Here is a 19,665-nt window from a genome sequence, read left to right on the forward strand (position 1 = left end):
ACCAAGAAAACCAAACATGGTCTTAAGCCCAAAAATGTCATGCTCGAACAGGTGGGACTAAGGCCCAACCTAAACAACTCCAAATCCCAACCAAAACACGAGCACAAAATCTTGCAAGCCCATAGAAGGTGTATGCATGACATACATTGCTCGTACGACCAGTGTACGCTGATGATCCGGAAGTCGGGGCATTGGCTTAGTACGCATAGCGTACTCTAAAAATGTCTTAAACCATAAAGTTGCAAACTTTAAGCCTTTGCATGCCTTTTTGGGGGCTCAAACTATGAATTAAGCCCTTCAACTCACTTAGGAGGTCACTAACACATGCATGGTTGAGTCTTAACCTCTAAGATACGATTTTTATGACTCTATACACTTCTAAGAGTCCAAAAGGATAACTCAAATGGTCTGGAGTACCTAATACTTCAATCAACCTAGTTATGGGACCAACAGATGCTAAAATTTACCCTAAATCCAGATCTAAGCTTAGAATGATCAAGTTTCAGACTTTATACCTTCAATGGACTAGAAATGGTGCGCAAACTCTAGATCTACAATCTCTTTCTTCTCCTTTGCTTCTTCCAAATCTTCCTTCTTCTTCAAAACCACCAAAGAACACCTAAACACTAAAAAAAAGCTCAAAAACGCACTCAAGATGATCAGGGTTCGATATTGGCACTAAAAAGGCAATAGTGTTGAAAGGGTACTAGACTTGAGGGACTTAAGTTCTTTAAATAGGGTGCAAACCCTAAAAATTAGGGTTTTCCCCAGGCTTAATTACACCTAGTGTACGCAAGGGTACGCCCAACGTACGTTGGGATCACCCCTGATAATGTGCATTTAGGAACTACGTCGTGTGTGCCTAATGTGTAACGCCCACATTTTCAGACAAGTCAATTTAAAGACAATAAGTGTCGAAAACGACTTTTTGATAGAAGATTACTTAGAATAGATAATCTTAACTAAGTTTTAGTATATGTCACAAAGGTTCCGTAAATATTAAGAACACCGAAATCCGAGTTATAACGAAGAAGTTATTGCCTGTTGAAGTTTCGCAACAAAAACAGCATGAGATTATGATGTAAAAAGTGAGTTTACTATAAAGTACTTTTTAGCCTTTGCAATATAAAAGAAAGTCGTAGCATACATTAAACCAAGAGTGTGAATAAAAAGAATGCCCAAATTTGACTTCGTATGAGGAAGTTATGATTTTCTCAAGTTTCGGCATAGCAGTTTGCAGCCCAGAGTTCGAATGTTAGATCGACCCATCTTTAGCTGACACATCCTAAACGAGAATCAAAGATCTCATTAATAGTAGCTCAACGGTAAAAAGACAGAAGAAAATAGACGTCGGATGAAGAAGTTATGAATTTTTAATGGACTTTTTCTGTCTCAGCCTGTTAATAATATCACTTTAAAAATAAAGTGAAAAATAGCTGACAAAGTCTAAACGGAAGTTGTAGAGTACGGTCCCACCTACACGTGGATATAAAGAACGTTGAATTGTATGAGAAAGTTGTGAATTTTAGAAGACGAGAGGGTAATCTACGAAGGAGCGCCTCGCGTAGGAGGAAAGCCCCGCGTTCTCGCAACACATGGCCTCGAATGGTCCACGTCGCCCTAGTAGGTCTCGGACAGCTGCCCCTCAGAATGCCCTGCGTTCGCATGAGCGCGCTGTGCAACAAGAGTGTAGCACCTGTTTCAGGTATTATCTAATTTATGAAAGATTTAAAGTTTTGGTGTGTGGACACGGCGAGTTGGGAGTCCAACTCGTCAAGTTGGAGTCATTTCAGGAACTCAGAATCTACACCCTAATCGACGAGTTGGAAAGTTGACTCGATGAGTAGGCGTTGTATCGACAAAACCCTAGTTTTAGGGTTTGCACCCTATATAAACTTCTTATAAGCCTTGTGGTTGACCTCCCCTTAACCTTCAAACCCTAACAACGTCAGTGCTAACCCTAATCCCCATTCTCTTTCATATTGTGACCTAGAGTGACCCTTGAAGCTCAAGAGGAAGGAGATAGTGAGAAGATCTAGCAAACCAAGCACCCATCCTTGAGCTTAATCATCTTGTGATCTATTGTAAGCCTTCAAGACTCAATTTTCATCAAAGAATAAGGCTATATCTTGAGTGTACTCCTTATTTCCTATTCTTCTTGTTGAATGCATGAATGGGATTCATAAAGCTTGCAACTTTATGAATCTCCAGTGCAAGATGGTCCCAAGGTGGGCTAGATATGGCCTTTGGTCTAGAAAGGACACCATGCAAGAGTTTTAGGATATATTTTCCCCTTTTTGGCCATTTTAACCTAGGGTGTAGCACCCGATTCCTGGTATGTCTTTAATTCAAAGTTTTATGTATATTTTCTAGGACTCGACGAGTTGGTGGCCTAACTCGTCGAGTATAGACGGGATCCGCGGGAAGTTAAAGTCACCTACTCGACGAGTCGAAAGACTGACTCGGCGAGTAGGTGTTGTTTGAGTGAAACCCTAATTTTGAGGGTTTGCACCCTATTTAAACACCTTAACTCAGCCTCCATCGCCCCTATCACTCCCAGAACAACTCATATAGAAACCCTAGCCGCTTTAAGTGATCTATGGCCATTTTTGGTGCTTTTGAATAGTTTGTGAAGCTTGGAAGGAAGGAAGAACCTTGGGAATTCGAGTTGGGCTTGTGGATCCATAGATCTTACTCCATCTTCAGCTTAAGCAAGGTAAATGCCCCCAGTTTTGGTCTTCCATTTGCTTGTTCATCTTTAGGGCTTAGATTTTGGGTGCATTTAGGGCTTTCAAGCCATTTTCGGATCCGTGGAGTGTTTCATGGAGTTCTACTTCTAGATCTAAGTCATTAGAGGGGTCTCGTGGCATAAAGGTGCCAACTCTATGGCATGAGAGCCCCATGCACATTGTAAAACTCCTTTTATGGAATTTTAAGCCAAAGACCCCCATGCATGTGCACCAAATTTGGAACTTTACGTGTAAAATGGACATTAGGAGGCCAGATCTATGGTTTTCAGGTGTTCAGACCCATTTAAATCGGCTGTATAGTAATGGTCATAGAGGTACTCGACGAGTCGCTCTTAGGAGTCGGTGAGTCGCGGTGTATTAACCACCAAATCCTTTCTATGAAGGAAGTAGTTGTTAGCAAGGAAAACTCCCATAGATGTTTAGTCATGAAAGGGACCTGGGAATCATGGGACTCGACGAGTGTATGAACAGAGTCCAAGGCAATCTCCAAACTTATGAAGACAAACTCAACGAGTTGTTCATACAACTCGGCGAGTGAAGGGCAGACTTGTTCATAGGATGGGAATGAACTCGACGAGTTGTTCATACAACTCGGTGAGTTGCATGAAGATAGTCCCGATGATTTGAATGAAGGAGGACTCGACGAGTGGTGTCGGGGTTGGATCGGGTTAGTGGAGCATGGACTCGACGAGTTGGTTGGCCAACTCGTCGAGTCAGGTCAACTGAGTGTTGACTTTGACCAATGTTGTCTTGCTTGGTTTAAGGATTGACCCTGATTAGGGTTGTTTGATCTGATTGATGACTTGAGGGTTGTCGTGTAGGGATCAGAGGGTCGAGGAGTGCCGACCTTCACGCCGAGGATAGTTCATACACTACACGACATCGAGGTGAGTTACCTTCCAGTAGAAGTGGGTCTACGACACCAAGGCCGACCCACTAGTAGAGGTTTAGCTGAGATAATTGTCTCTGTGATATTTATCTGGTCGACTATTGGTTGATATGCGAGTATGCTAGTTTGCTTGATATGTGACTATGCTAGTTGTTATGTTATGTGAGATGGTATTAGTAGGAGGGGACTAGTCCTCGATTCGGTCCTTAGGACCAATGGGTAGGTCGGACACCCCAGATACGTCTGACAGTTTGATAGAGATATGACATTATGTGTTAGCAGTAGGGGGTGAAATAGTCCCCTTGTTTGGTTGAAAGACTGAAGGGTAGGTCGGCACCCTAGAATAGCCTGACATGGGTAGGTTAGCACCCCATAATGGCCCGACAATATATATATATATATATATATATATATATATATATATATATATATATATATATATATATGCTATGTGATTGTATGGTATGTGGTATGATGGGGGAACTCTTAAGCTTTGTGCTTACAGTTTTAGTTTTGGTTTCAGGTACCTCTTCGTCTAAGGGGAAGGAGCCGGCGGTGTAGCAGTGCATCACACAGACATGATTTCCGCACGGAGTTTTCTGGGATTGTACTTGATGCGACATCGACCTTCGACGAGTCTTCTAGTCTTCTGCTGCAGCGGAGATCTGGACATCACGGTGCAAAGTCGTTAGAGCCGTCCTAGGGACTGTGCCTCGGGAGCGACTTCGACGGTCATGTTAGATCAGCTAGAAGATTTGAGATGGTTCCCCTTAGCTAGAGAGAACCAACTTGGTGCTGGTGGTGTATGGTGGTTGACGACGTAGGGTGGCGGCTGAGCCACCCGGCCGGAGTCTAGGATGGCGGCTGAGCCAAAGGGAAGGATCCTTATCCATGGAACAGATACTTTTCATTATATAGGGGCAATTAGGTCGAGCCTTGGGCCAGCTCAATTCATGCCCAGCTAGCAAGGAGCTGGGCGAGGCTGGCGAGCGCGCACCAGGCAAGGTTGGAGGGTGCGCACCAGGAAAGGCTGGCAAGGGAGCACCAAGCTAGGGAGCGCTAGGCTAGGCCGGCAGGAGAGTCCCCAACAGGGCTGGCAAGGGAGAGCCAGGCCGGGCCGGCAGGAGAGTCCCCAGCAGGGCTGACAAGGGAGCGCCAGGCAAGGCTGGCACGCCAGAGCTTCCTAGGCCATGCTAGTGGACCATATATCATCAAGTCCCCCCAGTTTGATGTTATTGGTACGCGGCCAATGACATCAGACTGGACTAAGTCGTATAAACCAACAGGAGAGTCCCCAGCGAGGCTAGCAAGGGAGTCCCCAACAAGGTTGGCAGGAGCATGCCTGGCTAGGCTGGCGTGCTAGAGCAGTCTGAGCCATGCTAATGGACCATATATCATCAAGTCCCCCCCAGTCTAGTGTTAGTGGTACGCGACCAATGACATCGGACTAGAACTAGTCATATAAATTGTGCATCGTCAAGTCCCCCTAGTTTGATGCGATTGGGTTGCTGACAATCAGATCGGACTAGATAAAGCACCAATGCATTAGATAATAAAGAGAAATGACCGAACCTCGCCCACAAGAGCCATGGGTTTGTGCAATGAGCCAAACATTGGTTATGCATATTGAGCTGTCTTGATACTTCGTTCATTGAAAAGAGTGCAAGCAATCGGTGCGATGCAGCATAGCTGTTGCTGCGATCATGCGGACCGAGGCTGCTAAAGAGTGTTAAACGGCACTGGTGCTGACAGAATGTTGGGCCGGGGTAGTTAAGGAGCGTAAGTTCGCCCTTCAGTCTCTGATACTGTTATTCTACACGATTGTTGTGGTAGTCATGCGCATATGGAATGTCACCGATAGCCATCTACATAGCCTTCTTTGCATGAGAACCAGTAACCGTCCTCAAGGTGTTTCCAAAGTACACTATATCTAACTGGATCCCCCCCAGTCTGATGTGGGTAGCGTAGGTAGTCGCGTCAGACTATGTTGTCAAACCAATAAACCGTAAGGTCATTGACCATAAATAAATGGAAGAGATTCTGAGAGCTGGGCGACTAGGTTGCTAGCGAGGGTCACATAGCGAGACTATTATCGATAGCCAGACAACAAAATTTTGAGGAACAGGTAGTGAGGCTATAGGTAAGAAACATGCAGTGAGGTTGTTACCGAGAGCCAGGCAGCGGAGGTACTAAGGGATAAGCGGTGAGGCCAGAGGTATGGGTTGCGCAACAAGATCGTTTCCGAGAGCTAGGAAACAGAGATGATGTGGGATACGAGGCGAGGCTACAGGTAAGGTTGCATAGCAAGACTGTTTCCGAGAGCTAGGAAAAAGAGATGCTGAAAGGTAGTAGGTGGCAGGGCCGTTGTCGGGATGACCTTCTTGCTGGAGAGTAACCTCACTATAGCAGGTTGTAATATGGATAACACTTCATCGATTGTCCGCGCACAAGAGAACCATGATGACTGTGAGAGAGGAAACACCGAGATCATGGTGTTAGACGTGGAATAAGCTTGTGATGTGCGACTTATGGTGCGCGATGATGCGCGAATTATGTTGCGCGATTTAGGAGAATAGCTCAGGATTAGCAACCAGCAAACATGGAGAAGTCATGCGAGAAAGCCTCGCGTGTAACAGATCGGGTTTGGTTGCTAACGATCGTAGATAGATCATGCGAGAGAGCATCGCTTGGAGTGGATCAGGCTTGGCTGCCAGAAATCGTAGATAAATCACGCGGGAGAGCATCGCGTGGAGTGGATCGGGCTTGGCTGCTAGCGATCGTAGATAAATCACGTGAGAGAGCATCACGTGGAATGGTCGGAGCATGTTGCTATAATGGAGTCGGGCTGAGAAGCCAGGCGACTCGAGGCGAGGGTACTGAACCTCGCATGCGGAGCTTGCCGCTATAATGGAGTCGAGCTGAAAAGCCAGGCGACTCGAGGCGAGGGTACTGAACCTCGCATGCGGAGCTTGCCGCTATAATGGAGTCGTGCTGAGAAGCCAGGCGACTCGAGGTGAGGGTAATAAACCTCGTACGCGGAGCTTGCCGCTAAATTGGAGTCGGGATGAAAAGCCAGGCGACTCGAGGCGAGGGTACTGAACCTCGCATTATTAGGCGTAGCAACCTACAATCTATATGTCTAGCTCGTGTGACCAGGCTGGGTTAAAGCGGAATGGTACATGATGCTTTGCTGCATCGCTAGTCGTACTAATAATTGATGCCTCACTGTCTTGGATGTTTGCGGAGAGCTATGTGGCGGTGCTACTTAGGGCTTGATAGTGTAGCTATTGTCAAGTGGTGCGTAGCGAGACTGCTGTCAGGAATCGGTCAGCAGGGCCGTTGAGGCCCGGGCAACGAGCTGCTAGCGATAGGTGAGTAACATGACTATTGATAGTTGGGCAACAAGACTACCGAGAGTTGGACCACGCGACTACTCTTTCAATCCGGAATATCAACTTCACCTCGGGGATGCACCATCATTCATGCTGTCAGCTCTTTATATACTTTAACTCTTTCCCTTGGGAATAAAAATCACTTCTACATAGTGCCGTACCAACACTATCCCCCCTTCTTTTTTTTTTCTTTAGAGTAGGAGAAGACGGATGTACAGTCGTTGAAAGGCGAGATACATAGTTGCTGGACAGAGCTAGGCAACCGAAGTACTAACAAAATTGGGTAGCACGGTTGGCGAGAGCCAAGCAGCGCTACTGCTGGGAGTCAGACAAAGTAGCTGGTGGTGGTTGGGCTTTGCAGCTGCTGAGCTAGGTCGTGTCGCTGCTGAAGGTCGAGCTGTGCGACTACTTAGAGCTGGGCAGTAAGACTAGCGGGGGTCGGTCAACATGAATGTGAGAGTTGATTAGCGAGACTTCTCGGGATTGGTCAACATGGTTGCTGATGACCGCGTAGCACAGTTACCGATGGCTATTTCAGAATGCTTCACGAGTAGTAGTAGTAATTTACTACTCTTCTCCCTCCCTTTTTGTTTTTGATGAAACGTCGAGCGGAGCACAATTTATATTTTTTGATTTTGACTTTGTTGGACCGACTTGCAACACGTAATCATTAGTTGTTGACTTTTATCTTGCTAGAACAAGCCCAATAAGATGAAATTTTGATGTAGCAAAACCCACATTGCTAAAATAAATTCAAGAGCCCATTTGGAAGTGACTGGCCCAATTCCTTTTTTTCTTATTTATTGTTGTTATTACTTTTTTTTAAATGCCAAGTTGGACCGCAACAATGTCTTTTGGAATCAGATTTAACTTGACTAAATTGGAGCGGGCGAGTGTTGAGTGCAAAAATATCCCATATAAGTTGTTGAGATAGTCCAAAATGGAAAGACTAGTTTGAGAGGGGCCCAAGTTAGCAACACATTTATCATGGAAGCCCAAAATAAGATAATGGCAGCCCACATGTAGAAGTCCAATTACTGTTTTTTTTGTTTGACCTGATTACGGACCTTGGGTAACGAGATACACAGGTGGGGAGGTTGCGTCACCGGTTTTGCAGATGGTCCGGCAGCAGTGATGATTCTCGACGTTGATTGTTGCTTTCAGAGGTCAAAGATTGATTCTATTGGTGACGATGGCTCTTTTGAGGAATATTGGAGTGAAGAGACGGTATAGCCGACAGTGCTGTTGCCCTGCGTCAGTCGCCGAAGGTGACCTGTGGCCGTAAGAAGTCCGGTGGCGACAGTTTTGGGTGGTGATCTGTGCTGAAGCTATCGTTGCTGATGGTGGTTTGTAACAATAGGTGGTCTGGCGGCGCTGTTGCTTCATCAAAGTGTAGGGCTTCGAATGCATTGGGGCGTGTTACTTAGAAAAGTTAGTCGGCCGGCGGATCAAGGTATAGGAGGCGGTGGCTAACTGGCGACTAGTGCTTGAGCTGCTCTTGTAAGGAATTGACCAGTGATGCTGTAACATCGGTTAGAGGCTAATGGGGCTAGTTCGGTTGCAGGCAACGATTAATCAAATGCAGGTAGCCAGCGATCGATACTGGTGGCGACGATGGTACTGACGGCTATGATAGTGATGATCGAGCGGAGTTGTAGGAAATCGACGGATGGCCAGCAATCGGAGCTCCACAGGTTCTAGGTTGCGTGTGTTGGAGAAGTGTACAAACGGTGGAGCTCCAGCTTCAATTCCTAGCGATCGGAAATAATAAAGATTAAGAGGAGATTATACCTGAATGATAAGTTGGATTATATTGATTGATGGGTTGTGTTGAATGATTAGATGATTATATGGATAGTTTGGATAGAACTCTGCTATTCAAAAATAGAACAACTATTTCAACAGAGAAGACAATTGAGATCAACTCAAGTCTTAAACACTCAAACTTAGCTTGTTTATTTCATTTGGTCAAAGGCCCTATTTATAGGCTCAAGAGAGCCGGTTACAATTATTGAGTTGCAATCGTTTGATTGCAAAACGACACACATATTTACATTATAGCCCCCTAGACTATTGAGGGTTACACACTTTATGTTACATCAACCGACACTTAATAATTATTCTACCGACAGTTCTATAAATAAAAATATCAATCCTAATTATTCTACCGACACTTTACATAATATAATAATCCCTTCCACGTTGAAAGGATAGGTGTCTTCAATAATGGCTTTTTAACGTCATTGCTTATGTCATTCCTCCCGCCTCCAAAAAAGCAGATAATTTTTGATTATTGGATTCTTGCGTTAGTCTTCCATGAATAGTGTTGCTTCTTATCTGGGTTGCTTTATGATGGCTTCCATTCTCTTGTTAGTGTGTCTGCTATATGATTGTTGGCACTTTTGATATACTTGAGGTATGGGTGAAATTGATGTAATTGTAGTTGCCAACGAATTAAACGTCCACGATAATAGTCTTCTTGTAATTTATATCGCCAAAAGCCAAGTAGATATTTGGAATCTGTGCGTAGATCGAATCTGGTTTGAAGTAGATCGACTTTCCATTTTTTCAATGTTCTGAGACATGCTAGTGTTTCTCGTTCATGTGTGCTGTAATTTTGCTATGTTTGGGAAAATGTTCCCGATATGTACTTGCATAATTTTTGCTCATATTTATCTGTTTTTAATACTTCAGATGATACATCTATATCAGTGTATGCTTTTGGTGATATTTTCCTATCACTGTATACTTTATCATTGTTTACTTCGAATGGTATTTTCATACCAATGTATGCTTTATCATTGTGTACTTTTGATGGGTTAGATGTGAGGTTTCCCTCACTATCTAATCCTAATAATACCTTTCCGCATATGATTGCTTTTAGGCATCCTGCCCAAATGTCTTGTGACGCATCTGTTTCCACAATTAGAAAATCGTCGTTCTTTGCATTATATAAGGTAGTAAGAACTTGAATTTTTTCTTTTATATTTTGTACTAAAATAGTATCTGTATTTGTCCAAGACCAAGGTATTTTTTCTGATATTTTCTTTTGTAACACTCTTCTTTCTTTTGCTAAATTTTTTAAAAATCCTTGTTCTGCAATATAATTTAAACAACCAAGAAATCGTTGTATTTGTTTTCTATTTTCAAGTTTATTTGGAAACCTATTTAATTTTTCTCGTATGTTGTCTGTTAAAGATAGTTGACCATTTTCTCCAATTTTTAAACCAAGATATTCAACTGTAGTTTGAAAAAGTTTTGATTTCTTTTTTGATAAAACTAAAAATTTTTCTTTGATTCTTTGCAAAACTTTGATAACTGCGTCGATGTGTGTTTATTCATTTCCTTCTGTAAAAACAATTATATCATCAATATATGCAAGACAAATATGATCTAAACCATTTAAGGTTTCGTCCATGAATCGTTGATATATTGCTGGTGCCTGCTTTAAACCAAATGGAAGGGCATTCCATTCATAATGCTTCTGAGGAGGACATGAAAAAGCAGTTAGTGGTTTCGTATTTTCATGTAAGCATAGTTGCCAATATCCAGATTTTGCATCAAATGTACTAAAATGTGTATTTCCTTTTATTTTTTCTAAAACATATTATATTCGTGGTAATTTATATGAGTCTCCAATAGTAGCATTGTTCATTTTCTTGTAATTAATTACCATTCTTCGTTTTCCTCGTTTTATTTCATTATTATTTTCTACATAAAATGCAGGTGCAGAATGAGGACTTGTGTTAGGTCGAATGATTCCCTTTTCTAGTAATTCAGTGCATTCTTGTTTAAATTCAGAAACATCTTTGATACTATATGGAATTTTGTTTGGAATATTAACTTCATCATTAGGGTTTTTTAATAATATTATTATTTCTTGATTATTTCTATTTTTTAAATGATCTAACGGGTTTTCACTACATACTTCTTCGAGTTGTTTTTCAACAATTTCTTTAGCGAATGTTAGTAATATGCGTAGTTGAAAGCCAACTTCCTGTTTGATTATTTTAATAAGATCAAAATGTATGATAATTGCAGTTTTAATAATACATTTTGTTGGGTGATTTGAGACTTATATGATCATTTGTTTGTATAAATGGTTGATCTAATTTAAGAAAATTATTTCCTATTACTAAATCTATTCCCGAATCGTGTTGATATATTGTTGGAGTTTTAAATAGTGCTTTTTCAATTACTATATCTATGTCTCTTCCTACAAACCAAATTTTGTGAATTGATTTATAGAAATTTTAATTTTTAATGGTTTTTCTAATTTTTCCCAATTTTTTAATATCTTTTTTCTTCCGAAACATAAAGTAGCTCCTGTATCTATATATGAGATTAGTTTTTTTTTTTTCTTGTATTTTATTTGTAATATAAGTACTATTTGGATTAATATTTGTTTTTCTTTTACTCATTAGAGGCGATTTATAAATTTTTATATGTGCAAAGTTTTTATGTTAACAAGTTGTGTTTGTTAGAATGGTTGAAGCATTGCGTATTGTTTTTAAATTACGATTTTGTGATTTTTTGTATTTCTTAATTCCTTCTTGTAATCGAGATATTTTTTTTAGTTGATTACTATATTCGTCATCTTTCAAGTGTAATTTTATCAAATAGTTTTGTTCATATGATAAAGTTTTTTCTAAATGTTGAATGGTATTAGAGATATTAGAATTTATTTTCCAATGGTTTTTTAGTATATTAGTCCAAAGCATGTTATATTTTGAAGAATTAATTTGTACTTTTGAATTTTAACAAATTATTAAAGCGTCTGAAAGAAAATTAATTGAATTGTTAATGTTTTTTATTACTATCTTAAAATGATTAATTTGAGTTCTTAATCTTCCTATTTTAATTAATTGATATGCAGTATAATTTTTGTTTTTAGAAATTAGTTCTTGTATTTCAGATTCTTTTTCTTTTAAATGTTTTGTGGAATTTTCCAAATCTTTCCATAATTTTTTAAGTAAACTTACTTTATATTTATTATCGAAATTACAATATATTTGAGTTTTATTGCTCATTATTTATTTTTTACCATGTAAAAGGTGGTTTAATAGTGAGTGTTTTTTGTTCAAGCGGTTTCTCAAGTGGCTCTTCTTTAATAGTTTTTATTTTTAAATATTTTTCAAGTAATATTTTCTGTTGAGTTAAATTTTATAATAGCTCAGGAATTTGTTTTACTATAAGTAAAGTTTCTATCTCTATAATATTATTTAATTTTTGACTAATTATATTTAACTTGTCTCCTATTGATTTATCTTCTTCATAATCAAGACCAATATTATATATTGTTCCTTGTGGTAAATTTTGTGCTATTTCTATAATCATTTCTTTATCTGGTATGCACGGTTTTGTATTTTGATATGAACCTTCAAGCGTTTTAAAATATTTTAAAGGATTACTAGATGATTATGTCATATTCTTAAACTTAATGATTTAATCATTTGTTTCATGTCTTCTAATTTTTCATCTTGGTTATTAGTAGATGTTGTAGGTTGATTTTCTGATATAGCAAATCTACCTGTTATAGTTGAAATTGGAGGTTCTATAATTGGATTTCTTTTTGTTAATGGAGTAGTTATTATTGGTTGAAAATTAGTTTCATTAAAAATTCTATTATTAGTCATATTTGGTGATTCAAGTGATAATAAAGGTGTAAATAGTTTACCTATATAAATTCTATCTTTTGTTTTAAACGTAATACTATGATGAGAATTTGTTAATGCATAATTTATTTGATATGTAATAGTAAATGGATGATTCCCTTTTAACATAAAATTTTGTCTTAATAATTTATATCGTATGGTAATACTATTACTTAAATTTTTATCTTTTAGACTTAATCCTAGTTGTATATTAATATCAAATTTTATTTTTCCTTCAATTAAATTTCCTTTTCCTTTTGCAATAATACTTTCTTAATTATTAATTATAGGATCACCTCTAATTTCTAATTCTATTGGTGTGTCTAAATCGCTAAAAGTAGTTTTTAAAATTATTTGAATAGTTGATATATGAATATAAGCGATTTTTGTTCTATATATTTCTTTAATATTAGATAGTCTATTTTTAATCTGTTGTTTATTTAATATCGGTATAATAATATTTCCTTGAGTTGATTCCATAGGTATTGGTTCTTCTCCTAGTATTTTTCCATAATATATAATATTTTTTCTAGAAAAGAAATTTTTTAATGAGTTATATCTAAAATTATGTTTTTCAGATAGTGTAAAATTTGATTTTCTTATAGCATCTTTATTAATATTATTTTTATTAATTAGAGCATCAAAAGTGTATCCCGATTCATTTTCTTCGTTATTAATAATAATTGGTGTATTTTCTATTATTGAGGCATATTTAAGATATTAAATCTTCTTTAAATATTTTAGTTATGGGTGATGACTTTTTAAATATGAGTATTTAAAAAAGAATGATTTTTTATTTTTACGATGTTGCATATATTTATTTTCTTGACGATAGATCGAATGTGTAAAATAATAAGAACGTTACTTAGCTCTGATACCAAATTTATCAACATGACGGAAATAATAAAGATTAAGAGGAGATTATACCTGAATTACACGTTGGATTATATTGATGATGGATTGTGTTGAATAATTAGATGATTATATGGATAGTTTGGATAGAACTCTGCTATTCAGAAATAGAACAACTATTTCAACAGAGAAGACAATTGAGATCAACTCAAGTCTTAAACACTCAAACTTAGCTTATTTATTTCATTTGGGAAAAGGCCCTATTTAAAGGCTCAAGAGAGCTGGTTACAATTATTGAGTTGCAATCGTTTGATTGCAAAACGACACATATATTTACATTATAGCCCCCCTAGACTATTGAGGGTTACACATTTTATGTTACATCAACCGACACTTAATAATTATTCTACCGACACTTCTATAAATAAAAATATCAATCCTAATTATTCTACCGACACTTTACATAATATAATAATATGAATGACATAAGTAATGATGTTAAAAGCCATTATTGAAGCCATTATTGAAGACACCTGTCCTTTCAGCGTGGAAGGGATTATTATATTATGTAAAGGGTCGGTAGAATAATTAGGATTGATATTTTTATTTATAGAAGTGTCGGTAGAATAATTATTAAGTGTCGGTTGATGTAACATAAAGTGTGTAACCCTCAATAGTCTAGGGGGCTATAATGTAAATATGTGTGTCGTTTTGCAATCAAACGATTGCAACTCAATAATTGTAACCGGCTCTCTTGAGACTATAAATAGGGCCTTAGCCCAAATGAAATAAACAAGCTAAGTTTGAGTGTTTAAGACTTGAGTTGATCTCAATTGTCTTCTCTGTTGAAATAGTTGTTCTATTTCTGAATAGCAGAGTTCTATACAAACTATCCATATAATCATCTAATTATTCAACACAATCCATCATTCAGGTATAATCTCTTCTTAATCTTTATTATTTCCGTCATGTTGATAATTTGGTATCATATTCTTGGAAAAAATATCATTCACAAAAGCTACAGAACGAAAAATGAAGCAGAAACCGCATACAACGAATCATACATAAGCAATAACATTAAAAAACCATTATTGAAGACACCTATCCTTTCAACGTGGAAGGGATTATTATATCCTTCATTATGTAAAGTGTCGGTAGAAGGATTGTTAAGTAATTAAATAAGAAGTGTCGGTAGAATAATTATTAAGTGTCGGTTGATGTAACATAAAGTGTGTAACATTCAATAGTCTAGGGGGCTATAATGTAAATATGTGTGTCGTTTTGCAATCAAACAATTGCAACTGGATAATTGTAACCGGCTCTCTTGAGCCTATAAATAGGGCATTTGCCCAAATGAAATAGATAAGCTAAGTTTAAGTGTTTAAGACTTGAGGTGATCTCAATTGTCTTCTCTGTTGAAATAGTTGTTCTATTTCTGAATAGCAGAGTTCTATCCAAACTATCCATATAATCATCTAATCATCAACACAATCCATCATTAATATAATCCAACGTATCATTCAGGTATAATCTCCTCTTAATCTTTATTATTTCCGTCATGTTGATAAATTTGGTATCAGAGCTAAGTAACGTTCTTACTATTATTTACATTAAATCTGTCGTTCATAACGTTCATCATGCATCATCATACATATTCTTATAAATATTCATCGTTACAAACATTCATCATTATAAGTTCAGTATTAAAATCAAATATTATTATTCACCTACAATTTAAACATATGTCGGTAGAAAGTTTTTACAATTATAACTATGTACCAAGAAGTTAAAATTTATTTCATATTTCATAAAACAAATTTTCAACTCTCTATATTACAAATTTAATATCATTACCCAATTACATTTATTTCTAAAAACTTTAAACGTAAAAAATCCTTTTGTTTTTATAAAGTACTAATCATGAGTTTCGTAAGATTAAATATTAATAAACATTCATTTATTTCTATCCTTGGTATGACCGTATTTATTTATCACCATAAACATTATATAAAAAATCATCATTATAAGTTATTCAAGCTATAAGTATGAGTTTTTCAAGCCTAAATACAAATAAACAAGAATTAAAATTTTCTCGTAAAACATTAAAGCAGTCTAAAAAATTTCTTCTAAATTTAAAAATAGACTCTAACATATCAATAATAAATTGTATATCTAATATTGAAGCAATACATATAATAAATAATAGTATAGATTGGAAACAAGAACAAATAAAAAACCTAGAAGATAAGATAACAAGATTAATTTGTTAAATAAGTTTTAAAATATAGAAAAAGCGTTAATAATAACCAATTCACTAAGAAAAAGAAACTAAAAATTTTATATTTAATATATATGACATCTTTACAAGAAAAAGTAGAAACACTAACTAAATTATTTGCAGCATTAGAAATTCCGTCTGAAATTCAAGAAAACAATATAGTAGAAAATAATTCAGATAATGATGACGCAGAAGTAATATATGATTTTTCTTCAGATGATGAAAACCCTTATTTAAATCCATATAGAAATTCACAACACAATTTTGGATTAAAACGAAAACAATCATATGTTGAAGATGATTATCAAAATCAATATATATATATATATATATATATATATATATATATATATATATATATATATATATATATATATATATATATATATATATATATATATATATATATATATGGACCACCTTCGTTAGAAGAATTTTTTTTATATAGACAAGGAATGGTAAAAAATAAACAAAATAAATAGGAAAAAATACCTCCACAATATATACCTAAACTATTTACTTTTCCAACAAATTCAGATATTCTTTTTATTGATTGTGAGCAAAATCCTGAAGCAAAAATTCAAGAATGGAGTAATAAAATGGAAATTCAAATTCAACTAACAGAAGAATTAAGAAATCTACATCCAAAAAATTTTCTTAATTATATTATACATAAAACACAAGGTAATGCATATCGTTTCCTTTCATCTCTTGATGAAACAGAGATGATGATGATAGCAACCACTGACACTATGAAAACATTTAAAAATGTATTAAATCGGCTTATTAAAGAATTCATAGGAAAACAAATAGAAGATAAAACATCTCAAGAAGCTTTTCAGTTAGAATCATTATGGCATCTAACTAACTTATGAATTTGTAACATGTGTTATTTAGACCCATTTATATGCGAATATTCTGAACATTATTATAATCTAGATTTTACTAGAAAAAAGATAGCATTAGACATGTTTTACCAAAAATTACCATCATTAGTAAGTCAAAGTGTAATAAAAGATTTCCAAGAAGCATTACAACAAAACAAAATTGCAGATACCTTAGGAGCAAGGATAAGTATATTAAAAGAATGGATGCAAAAAAAATGTTTAGAACAAAAAACAACACAAGATGCAAGAATTGATTTATGCTGTGATAGCCTATCTAATAAAGTTAATCAATATGGCTGTAAAGATAATAAAAAACAAAAATATAAAAAGAAAATTTGGAAAAAACAAACTTATAAACCTAAATATAAACAATATTATAAAAAAAGTGAAAGAAAATATTTTCGAGACAGAAAACAATACAAGAAAAAATATCAATCTAACACACATTACTGTCCATCTAATAAAAAAGATTGTGTCAAGAAGACGGACACAAAGTCTACGAATGTCCAAAAAAGACTAAAAAAGAGAAAGAAACAAACTTACTAAAAATTGCATATGATCTCGGGTATGAACCTATTGAAGATTCAGAGATAGATTCAGATATAGATATTTATGCATATACAACTGATACTGCATCTGATTCAGGTAAATAGTCCTATGAAGAAAGCATTATTGGGATCTAACCTATCCAAAGTATACATTGCTAAAGCATATATTGGTATGAAAATACCATCCAAAGTAAACAATGATAAAGTATACAACGATATGAAAATATCACCAAAGCATACATTGATATGAAAATTCTCATATCATCATTTAAAATATTAAAAGCAAGCATCATTCAGCAATCATTCAGGTACCCAAAAGGTGCAAGTATTCATTCAGCAAAAATATTGAAATGGAAGCCATCATGAAGCAAGTCAAACACCAACTTAAACAAAAAGAGGAGCAAGAGACATCATTAATCAGACAACTTGAAGTAGTCAAACGTGAAAAAGAGCAACTACAACAAACAATACAAATTCTATCATCCTGTTCAGCATCTAAAGAAGAAGCAGCCAGCAGCTCAACAACAAAGCAAACAAAAGTAGAAATTCAAGAAATATCATCCGATGAAAGTCAACAAACCATGACGCCAAACCAGGAAGAATATCCACCACTACAAGCAGATCATAAAAATATAAAGAAATGGTACGTAATTTTCAACAGAGAAGACAAAGGAGTATATGACGATCGGGGAATCCCCAGTTCATATATTCTTGGAAAAAATATCATTCACAAAAGCTACAGAACGAAAAATGAAGCAGAAACCGCATACAACGAAGCATACAAAGCAGTAATAAAAGATAACGTCGAATGTTCAAAAATAGTTCTCCTAACACCACAAAAACCTATATCCAACTTCACAGCACAAAAACCGTATCCATCCCAAGATCCCTTAACCAATTAAATGCAAAAATTGCCCTTAAATCCATTCTATCAACAAAAGAAAAAGAAACCATGAAAAAACCATCTGCCAAAAAATTTGCCGAATTATGGGATAGCCTCATTTTATACACCGAGGTCCATTCTTTGATGGGCTTTTACCCAGTAGCAGGACGCCCAGGTCCTAAAGCAGTCTTCTTAGCCGACCTATCAGATCCTATGACTTTATGGGATTATTTTATTCATGGATTCATCGACACCATCTATTTAGAAGGCACCAATTTACACTGCATTAGCGAGTTCCCTTCTGCTGTACAAACTATCATCAGAAATTATAAAATACGATTTGCAAAACAGGAAAGAGGATTATTCATTAAAATACATTCTAGCTACCCAATTTTTGATGAAGACTCTCAACTAATTGTCCCAAGCATTACTTTCGCAAACATGGGAATAAGCAATGGCTCAAAACCAACAAAATATGATCTACCACGAGAATCACCAACACAAGATCACCTAATCTTTGCACTCGCCGGTGTCTATTTAGCATCATCACGCATAGGCAACGGTAAAGATCAGAATTCAAGAATCAGAGTAAACTACGCCAATAAAACTTTCATTATCTATTCGTTAACAGACAGTGAAATAACTCCAGAAGCAATGAAAGCAATTGAAACCTTCGAACAACCTTCTGAAAAGTTTTCTCATCAATTAGCTGAATTACCTGTTGATATCAAAAAACAACTTTGTAAACATATTATGCATGCACCAAGACACAATTGTAGTCACTGTTCAGAAAACACAGAAGAAACACCATTCATGGAAGATTAACGATGAAAGAAAACATTTTTCAAAAATATGTCTTTTTGGAGGCGGGAAGAATGACATAAGCAATAACATTAAAAAGCTATTATTGAAGACACCTGTCCTTTCAAAGTGGAAGGGATTATTATATCCTTCATTATGTAAAGTGTCGGTAGAAGGATTGTTATGTAATTAAATAAGAAGTGTCGGTAGATAATTATTAAGTGTCGGTTGTTGTAACATAAAGTGTGTAACCTTCAATAGTCTAGGGGGATATAATGTAAATATGTGTGTCGTTTTTCAATCAAACGATTGCAACTCAATAATTGTAACCGGCTCTCTTGAGCCTATAAATAGGGCCTTTGCCCAAATGAAATAGACAAGCTAAGTTTGAGTGTTTAAGACTTGAGTTGATCTCAATTGTCTTCTCTGTTGAAATAGTTGTTCTATTTCTGAATAGCAGAGTTCTATCCAAACTATCCATATAATCATCTAATCATTCAACACAATCCATCATTAATATAATCCAACGTATCATTCAGGTATAATCTCCTCTTAATCTTTATTATTTCCGTCATGTTGATAAATTTATTTATAGGCTCAAGAGAGCCAGTTACAATTATTGAGTTGCAATCGTTTGATTGCAAAACGACACACATATTTACATTATAGCCCCCTAGACTATTGAAGGTTACACACTTTATGTTACATCAACCGACACTTAATAATTATTC

General features: G+C 36.2%; 1 long non-coding RNA gene across 1 annotated transcript; it reads left to right on the top strand.

The window, feature by feature from the left end:
- Window positions 1-14,344: 14,344 nt before the first annotated feature.
- LOC145046391 (uncharacterized) lies at window positions 14,345-19,333 on the top strand. Its single transcript, XR_013681999.1, has 2 exons — window positions 14,345-15,061; window positions 17,548-19,333. It is a non-coding gene; the product is annotated as an uncharacterized LOC145046391 (long non-coding RNA).
- The last annotated feature ends 332 nt before the right edge of the window (window positions 19,334-19,665 follow it).

Source organism: Lactuca saligna, chromosome 1 (assembly GCF_052625555.1).
Source record: "Lactuca saligna cultivar CGN05327 chromosome 1, ASM5262555v1, whole genome shotgun sequence".
Taxonomy (NCBI): Eukaryota; Viridiplantae; Streptophyta; class Magnoliopsida; order Asterales; family Asteraceae; genus Lactuca; species Lactuca saligna.